At 35.7% G+C, this 9,270-nt stretch overlaps 1 pseudogene; it reads right to left on the bottom strand.

Annotated features, from left to right (window-relative positions):
- Positions 1-357: 357 nt before the first annotated feature.
- LOC149373647 (IQ motif and ubiquitin-like domain-containing protein) lies at positions 358-8,278 on the bottom strand (annotated as a pseudogene).
- Positions 8,279-9,270: the final 992 nt, after the last annotated feature.

Raw genomic sequence — 9,270 nt, forward strand, 5'->3', positions numbered from 1 at the left:
ATATTTTTAATTATAACAGAGTTGGATTTAAAATAAATACCAACTGTTATTTCATTATCCGCGATGCAACTGCTCTGCTGAAATAAAACTATTTCAGTGAAACATTGCATACCATACGTCGACTTATAATCAAATTAAGTTTAAAACTCTTGAATTGTTCATTTTGATATTTATATTTTTTATTTACCTGACAACATAATCATAGTCTTTACTGTTAATTTTTTTAATGTATCATCATGGTTCAGCATCAAATGCGTGATCATACAAAAATATGTCGTAACAAAGAAACAATGCTTCATTAGCATTATTGAAAAAATGGCAGTTACAATCGCAACACTTATGTAAAAAAATCCTACCTCACAGAGACATCCCCGGGTCCGAGTGGTATCTGACCATTGACTCAAAGTAAAGTCTCGCCAGTGCATTCATCTTCCTGAGTTTGCGAACCAGCTCTCCGTCGTAGGCATCCGGTGGGCCCGAGGAATCGCTCGCGAGCACCTCGTGCATCCGAGTCTCGCGTCTTGTCGCCAACAGATTATTCCAGGGTGTCCAGGGCTTGCGAGGGTCAAGCCTCGCGAGCCGCAGTCACTCGAGCTCGTCACACCCCGAAAAGATCGAGCGCCCGTGCCATATGTCATTTACCAGGTAACCAACTGCCTTTGGACCCACGACAAACGCAAGGCTGCTGTCACCGTCTCGTCTGCGGTAAACGAAAAGGGAATTGAAATGGGGAAAAAAAAATAATTTGGGATGATTTAAAGGGTGGGGCTTCTTGCCTTCGCAGCTCTCTGAGCAACCTCTCGTAGATTTCTGGGTAGTGGCCAGGTCGGCGCCCTGGCCTTAGAGCCGTGCAGTCGACACACTTTCTCGAGACCCGCTCGCGGTGATCGGTCTCAAAATCCTCGAGTCCCCTGAGATGCCCGCATGACGGGCACAGTCGCGTCCGCGTTGATTCCTGCGAATTAATTAAAATTTTTTTTTCCCCTGTATTATAGATACATTTCTAAGAAACGTGTATCTATATTTTTAAAAAATCTGTCCATATCTGACCAAACTTGGACTCACACTACTTGAAATTGAATTTATAGGAATACTGATTAAAAAATATCCTTATGTCTGGCAAAACTTGGACTCGTACTACTTAAAATCGGTTTGATGTGAAATTTGATTTGAAATTATTTTCCTGCCTAATCTTACTTGGACTCGCACTACTAAAAATCGGACTAACAGGAAAACTGATTAAAAAATATTCTTTTATCTTACCAAACTGGGACTAGTACTACTTAAAATTGAATTTATAGGAATACTGATTGAAAAATTTCCTCATGTCTGACCAAACTTGGATTCGTACTACTTAGAATAGGTTTAATAGGAATACTGATTAAAAAATATTATCATGTTTGACTGAACTTGGGCTCGTACTACTTAGAATCGAATCGGTGGGGAAATTGGTTTTAAAATATTCTTCTATCTGGCCAAACTTAAACTTGGACTCCTACTACTTAAAATCAGAATGATAGGTATACTGATTTGAGAATATTCACCTGGCTGATCTTACTTGGACTCGCACTACTTAAAATCGGATGAACAGGACAACTGATTTAAAAATATTTTCCTGTCTAAACAAACTTGGACTCATACTACTAAAAATCGGATTGCTCACGGTTTTCTGATTCCAGACAAATTACCGTGTATACTGCACACTAGGTAAATTTTCGAAAGTTCCCTTATCTTGGCTCGATTGTCGTGGTGAGCCAAGGCGTTCCTAGCTAGGTTGAGAAAGGCGAGCCTCACTCGGCTCCTCAGGTGTCTCAATAGACGCCGCGGCTCGAGTCTCAAGGACGGTGAGGCAGCCTGCTCCAGCAGATACAGTTCCTGGTCTATTAAGTTTTTAAGGCTCGTCGAAGCTGCACATGTATGCTAGGACGCGATTCTTTTGACCAAGTACGGGAGCTCAACGCGGTTGTTCAGGTTGCACTGTTGCTCGTTATTGTCTTCGTAGTCGTCCGGAGTCCGGAGGGCATCGTACACGTCCTTGAATTCGCGGGCTCGCTGGACGCTCAATGTGTCAATGCTTACTGGCTGCTTTCCTGCGTTGTAACCTACAAGATTGTACTTTAGTGCTCGCAAGAAGGGACATTTTTGTTAAATTTGTCACTACGCTATAAATACACGGAAACGTTATTCTGAAAATTAACAAGCTTTATGTATTGAAACTCAATAGTGTTGAAAAATATTGAGTTGAAAGCAGATCAACACCTACAATGTCTTGCATTTGTTCATTTTTTTTCTTTGTGATCGTGCGTCAGCGTATGTGTGTATTGTATGCGTCCAACGTAGAAGTTATTCAATTTCACACTTCAGGGCAACCGTGCGAGAGTTCAAAGCCAAGATGGATAAAAAAAGGGGAATAAAAGATATGGTGGAAAAATATTTCGTCTCAAGAAATCCCACGTAGATACGTAATACGAAAATACATGTTTGCAAATGTCAAAGTTGGGTGAGAAGTTGGTGAATTCGGCACTGCCTACCGGTGCGTTTCTTTAAAAAGGTGTTTCGTGACCCAAAACCAAGCGGAAACGATAGAAAATCAAAAAAAAATAGGTTCTGTCGGAGCGTAACCCTTTGTACCCCAAATACCCCAAACACATGCCCTAGGTCACAACCCGAGTAACCCTCAAAAATTTTCTAATAACCCACGATCCGTAACCTGGGGCACAACCCGTCAGTAACCTACGTAAAAACGTCGAATTCGTTTTCTTACAGAGTTTTTGTGTGTACCTCAAGTAACCCGCATAAACTTACAAAATTTTCGTAATAATCCACTATTTGTAACCTGGGGCACGACCCACCTATAACCCACTTAAAAATGTCTGATTTTTGTTTTTACGAAGTTTTTGTGTTTTTTAATTGGATTAATAAATCCAATCAATTTCATACCTGCAATTTTAAATTTAAGTAGTTTTTGTTCGTATAATAAGGAATTTTTTAAATTTCAAAGCTTCTGAAGTACTCTAAATTAATTTGAATTGTTCTAGTAGTGAAACAAATTTTTTTATTACTAATATTTTTTTTTTGCAAATTCTTTAACATATATTTTATCGTATTAGTTTGTTCGTAAATTTTATTAGAAAATAAACATGTTAATTTAAATAACTAATTAAAATATAAAGTTGTTAAGCATAAAACACATTTTTTGCTTAGCTAACATTAAAAAATTTCAAAAAATGTATATTTAAGATTTAAGTGATAAGAGCCCCAACCTCGCTCGTATCTGTGAGGTCCAACCATATTCTGATCTCTCCAATAAAATGTATGTTTAAATCTTTATTAAAAAAAGTACAAATTCAAATAATATATAATCATACAAAAATGCATAAAAGTTTTATAATTTTTTAAGGTTGTATTTTCTTAATTGGTCTTATAACTAATTTTCTGGCTCTGTATTCTTCAATACTGATGGACTTAGTGGCTGTTAAACAAACAAAATAATATTCTTATTAAATTCAGAAAACGTCAAATACAGTTGTAAGATTTCAAATACTTACGTTTTGGTACAAAAGCACTCTGAGTTCTTTCTATTGCTGGAATAGAAATCTCTGGGGTGCAATCAGCACTAATTTTACTACTTGTACAACATTTTTTCTCTGCTTCTGCTGTTGTCAGAAGACCAGTTCTTTCAACTTTCGGCTCTGGATGAAGCTTCTCCACAGCTTTACCTTAAAAAAAATCAGTGTATAGATAAAATTATTTTTTTAAGACAGGAGAGCTACCATAAGAAACTCACATTTTGTTAAATATCAACCTTTTTTTTCCGCAACGCGAAGATAGCTAATTTTTCTTTCCACTTTCTTACAATAGTGAGTTGCTCTTCAGTCGTGTAACAATTCTCAACGGATTTCTTATATTCCTGAAAAAATTAAAAACTTGAGAAACTTGTACAATGTAAATAAAACGTTATCATTTACCTGATAAATTTTTTCAACCTTTTCACACAGGGTTTTCTCACGAATTGATTCAGCACTGAAAAAAAAATTTTTTAAATATTTAAAAAAACGAAAAAAATAAATGTTTGTTTACCTTAAAGTAGCAATTGTATTCCGGACTCAGCAATAACTGTGTCATTGGTAGCACCTTTTGCCTTTTTCAATCTATGGTATTGCAGCTCACACCTAGCTGCCAACAGTCTCAACTCCTCCGGTTCTATGAAAGTTCTTCCATCATTTATACGAACCGTTAAATTATAGCTGGATTCAGCAGTTTTTATGTTACTTAACACTGACGAAATCCACTTTCCCTTTTTCCTTCTACTATTCTTTGATTTTTTTCCAGATGGCATGGTTATTTTTAAAATGAAAGACAAAATAAAAGAAAATTTTAATTGTATCTGCAATAATTTAAAACATAAATGAACTATCAATGCATCTCACCTTAATGACGCGATGTCTGCTTCGCTTGACGAACGATCAAATACTAAATGCTCGTCACAATTAACGCAACTCATATACCAATATCCAGTTACTGGAAGCTAGTTACCGGTAGCTTGTTACCGTCATCTAGTTACCGGTAACTAGTTATTAATATCTAGTTACCAGTATTAAGTTGCCGGTATATAGTTACCGGTATCTTGTTAACCGGTATATCGATTAAGACTGCAAAATTATTTAATTAAGAATTTTACTTACAACTTGTACTAAGAAATCAATGAATTTCATACATCAAACAGAAAAGTTTCGTATAACTTCTTAAAAAACCTTGAAATCTCACTGATAACCTTGATAAGTCATTTATATTAAGTATTTTAAAAAAAAAGATAATTTCTATAAAGACAGAGAGTATAACAGAGTTTGCTATGAAAAAAATTTATTTATCAATTTTTCATTAAGTTTTTTATAATTTTTTGTCATATTTATTGACGAAGTGACAACATTGTGTAAAACAACGAACAAGTAACTGAGAAATTTCTTTCACTTCTCTAAATAACTCAGTAACCAAAAAAAAGCTAATGGTAAATCTGAAATTGTTATTGTGGACCTCGGCGTTAGAGGTGTATGTATGTATGGGCGTAATAAAATTTTTTTTTAATTAACTGATGTAGTTTTTGTTGCATTGGGCTGAATTTTGACGGAGAGTTTCATCTCTTATGTGTAATCTCTTTTGATTTAGAATCAGCAAGGTTTTATCATTTTCAGATGGTACTGTCAATAAATGAAAAAAAACTTTTTTATTTACGTGATATTTTCATGGTTTACTGCGAAAGACAAAGTTGTTAATGTGACTGAAATATAACTTTTTGGTATACAACCTTTTCCGTCCAGAATATGTAATCCAACCGTTTTGGGAGCAAAATCGTGACCCCTATATAACTTAGTTGTTTTGCATTTTAGATTACAAAGTTAATATAAAACTCATAGACCTTAAAAAATGTAACTATTCTGTAAACTACATTCTTATCTGTAAGATGCAATTAACGCTATTAATCGCAAAAAAACAGAAAAATTAACAACTTGTTTAGAATATAGTTATACAATTGATGTTTGAGGTAAACCCAAGGGCGATAATCATTGTGTTCTGAGGCTTGCTTCACTTTGTCTTGAGAAAAGCATATATTTTTTTACCTACCCTGCACTGCAAAGTGTCGACTGTCGGCACAATGTGGTAAAAACAGTAATTTACTACCTTATATCAAGCGATCTTGTGTAAGAAAACAAAGTTTTTGCATAAATTCAAGCGCTTGTGACAATTTATTCTAATAAATATACTAAAAGCTTTTTTTTCTACTTTTATTCTTTTATTAAATTTGTTACCTGATTTTATAATTTTTTCAATGGTACTTTTTGTCGGATAAGTGTCATCGTTTTCATGGCTTTTTTGCGGCTCGAAGGAGGTAAAAAAGCCGCGAAGCCATGGCGATCATGTGGCAAATCCTAATTTTTCGACCAAGGACACATTAGCTTCTCATAAACCTCGGACGGTTTTGAGGATCGGGTGTTTCCTCAGTAGAAAAACTAGGGTTTGCACCTGGTGGTGCGTTTAACGTGGGCAAGTACCGCCCAAGGGACCTGCAAAAAATTTTGAGAATCACCGTATGGAACTTATACAAAAACTATGATTCTCCACTACGTAACCTCAAAATATATAGCACCATCGCCGCTTAAATTTGGGTTTACAGGCAAAAAAATAGTACACAAAACTTATTTAAAAAAGCTTCTTTACAAACATTGTATTACGTACCTTACCTTCATCTTGTGCCGTACACCTCTCGGTTCGTAAATCGAAGCCTTTGCGAACTCGTACGTAATATATTATTCTTACCGTAAGCGCAAAGTGCAACTGCCTTATACCCCTGCCTAAAGTACGACTTTGTTCCCTGTTTTCAGGGAGTAAAGGGCAACATTTTCTTCAGGCGAAAAATCGCATGTACCTACTGCTAGTAGGAAATAGTATATTACGGACGAGTTGGCAAAGGATTCGATTTACGAACCGACAGGTTAACGGCACGAGCCAAAGGTGAGGGACGTAACGAGGATTCGTAAAGTTGCCTTTTTGAACGAGTTTCGTATACTACTTTTCCGCCTGAGAACCGAAAATCAAGCGGCGAAGGTGCTATTTTGAGGTTTGAACCTGAAAAAATATTTTTATTTCCACTGCAGTGTTGCCCCTCTCAACTACGGCTTGGGAGGCAATATCCTCGCCGAAGAAAGTGCCAAAACACATTTCTTATATGCAGTAAATGTGATTCCCACCTAAGAGGTTACAGTGCATTCTCTTCCCGTAATCATGGAAAAACGTCATGTTTTTGGCAAGCGAGAGAAGAAAAAATAATTGTATTACTTTTCTACAAAATTTCACAAATTGATTTACTTTGCGCGATGTGTGTCCACGGGCGAAAAATGACATATTCTACTCTCGGTGAAAAAAAACATAATATGCGACTCGCGCACTAACATACAACAACCGCGCCTTACGGGAGTTTATTTTGTACTTTTCGCCCTATTGACGTAATGTACCATTTTTATTGCTTTCTTTCCTTTTATTACATTTTTGTTTTATTTTAATGCTTCGTTGTGAAGATAAAAAACATGTAACTTTAGTAACGAAGCTATAATTTGCCATCTTGTTAAACACAAAGTCATAAATTTTTTTTTATATTATATTCACAAAGAGTATTTTTTACATCAATTTGCACAAATTTTTTGAAAAAAAGGACGTTAGAAAAATTTAAATTGCACAATTGGAAGAAGGGGCGATCTCATAAACGATATACGTCGATACAGTCATATGCTTGAGTCAATACTCGCTCAGTATTCGTCATACGCTAATCGTCAGTTTTACATAGGTAAGTGCCGGCGCCAATTGGTAATAATATTATTTCACAGAATCTACTAAACTTTGAGCGCTTTCTTAGGGAGAACAGCAAATTAATTTACGATCCCTTTCATAGAAGAAAGTAACAACGACTGGGGTATTTAAGCCCGTGTGTATTTGCTTTACAAGTCAGTTCAGTGTTGGCTTCCAATTCTAGCTTGTACCTTCGAAGTGTCAGTAAGAATCTACTGTCGTGATCGTACACATAGTAGCCAATAAAGTTTATTAAATCGTCAGAGCTTCTTCTAAAGATCCGTACCTATGTAGAATTGGAATAATATAACTACTGACTTTAAAGTATAAAGATTTTGTCCAGGACATAATGGAGATGCGGTATTCAGAACAACTAAATGACGTTGCTAAGAAGCACAAGCCACAAGATCACAAACCGAAAGGTCAACATAATACTTATATAATTATTTTGCTTAAAATAAATATTTGGACACTTACAATATGCATAATCTGATATTTCTAGACAAATGTGCAAAAAAAAGAAACAAGACAAGATTTACAACGCCACAGATTATATCGCTCTAACGGATATTCGAGACAACTAAGTATTTGAGCCGGTATCATTGATTCCTCGTGGCACAACAGTTAGAGCTCACAGATCTTCAGGTGCAAATATGGTTCCAGAATTGTAGGATGAAGTTTAAGAAAGACAACAAAAGAGACCCTAATGGTAAAAACAGTACATCGCTACCATCCACGGTGACGCCAGGCCAGTTGGGCACTGCCGGTGTCCCCGAATCGCTTCAATGCGAGCTGCCATCACACGGTCCACAAAAGCCGATGCCTCCGTTTCATCATTAGCAAATGCTTGTTCCCCATCAGCAGGTGCTACATAAACCGTTACCCCGACGGCCAATGTATTTATCTCGAGTGCAGCGAAATCCAGTGCCACATCCATACTTTCCGGCAACCTAACAGCTTAGAGTTCTAAAACGGATGCTGCAACCAACGAGCTCTGGAGCCCTGGCACCTTTGACTCGAGCCAGCGTTTTGTACAACAATTTGGCTGCTCATAAATACGATAGGAAATACGAGATTTTATTTTTATCCTTCAAATTTATGCAAAGTAAATAGCATTGAAATATTAAACTTTTATCTCGTACAGTTATTTTCGCTCAAAACATGATACGCGAACGTTCTCTTAATCTATTATTATTATTGCTGTAAGAACTATACTTACTTATGTTATGCGGAATAAAGACAGTTACAAATTGTGTTGGAAATACAAAAATGTTAAATCACCCATATCCACAGGATAATGTAGATAAATGAAACATGGAAAGAAAAATGAAAGTATATGGTAGTTGGCTAAAAAAATTCTTTCGTTTTTGGTTTATTTTTATACATACATACATCGTGTATTAATTTTATTAAGATAATCCACACGAAAATTAACTTTTAATTTCGTCGTAAATATTGCTCAGTTGGTACTTAACCTATCGTTAAATAAGCGCTATGATGTAAACATTAAACAAAAGCTTGAGTTCTTACAAAATTAAAGACAAAAGTAAGTCATGAGAAAAAGTCGTTAATGAACCGCCTTGGGCCAATTAGATAATTACACATGAAGAGTCGGCGTTAAACTTCTAATTCAACTCAAAAACGCGCAGATTAAGTTCTTACCAGTCTAATAATTAATTTTTCTAATTGCCAGGAATATAACAGTTAGTCAATAATTTTTCTTTAAATTATATGTTTTTAACAACCGCATTAAAGAAATTTTGGTAAACTTTTTAACTAATTGTAGATTCCAATTAAATGTGCTTAAACGAGAGCAACTGATGCATCTGCAAAAGCTTCGTAAATAACTGTATTCACTGGTACAGTTAATGCAACAGCCCCAGCAGCATCAGCAACAACACATTCAATCTGAGCATCCACAAGTACAGT

This window comes from Copidosoma floridanum, unplaced genomic scaffold (assembly GCF_036245765.1).
Source record: "Copidosoma floridanum isolate Cflo_tuat_1 unplaced genomic scaffold, Cflo_Japanese_pri ptg000030l, whole genome shotgun sequence".
NCBI classification, from domain to species: Eukaryota; Metazoa; Arthropoda; class Insecta; order Hymenoptera; family Encyrtidae; genus Copidosoma; species Copidosoma floridanum.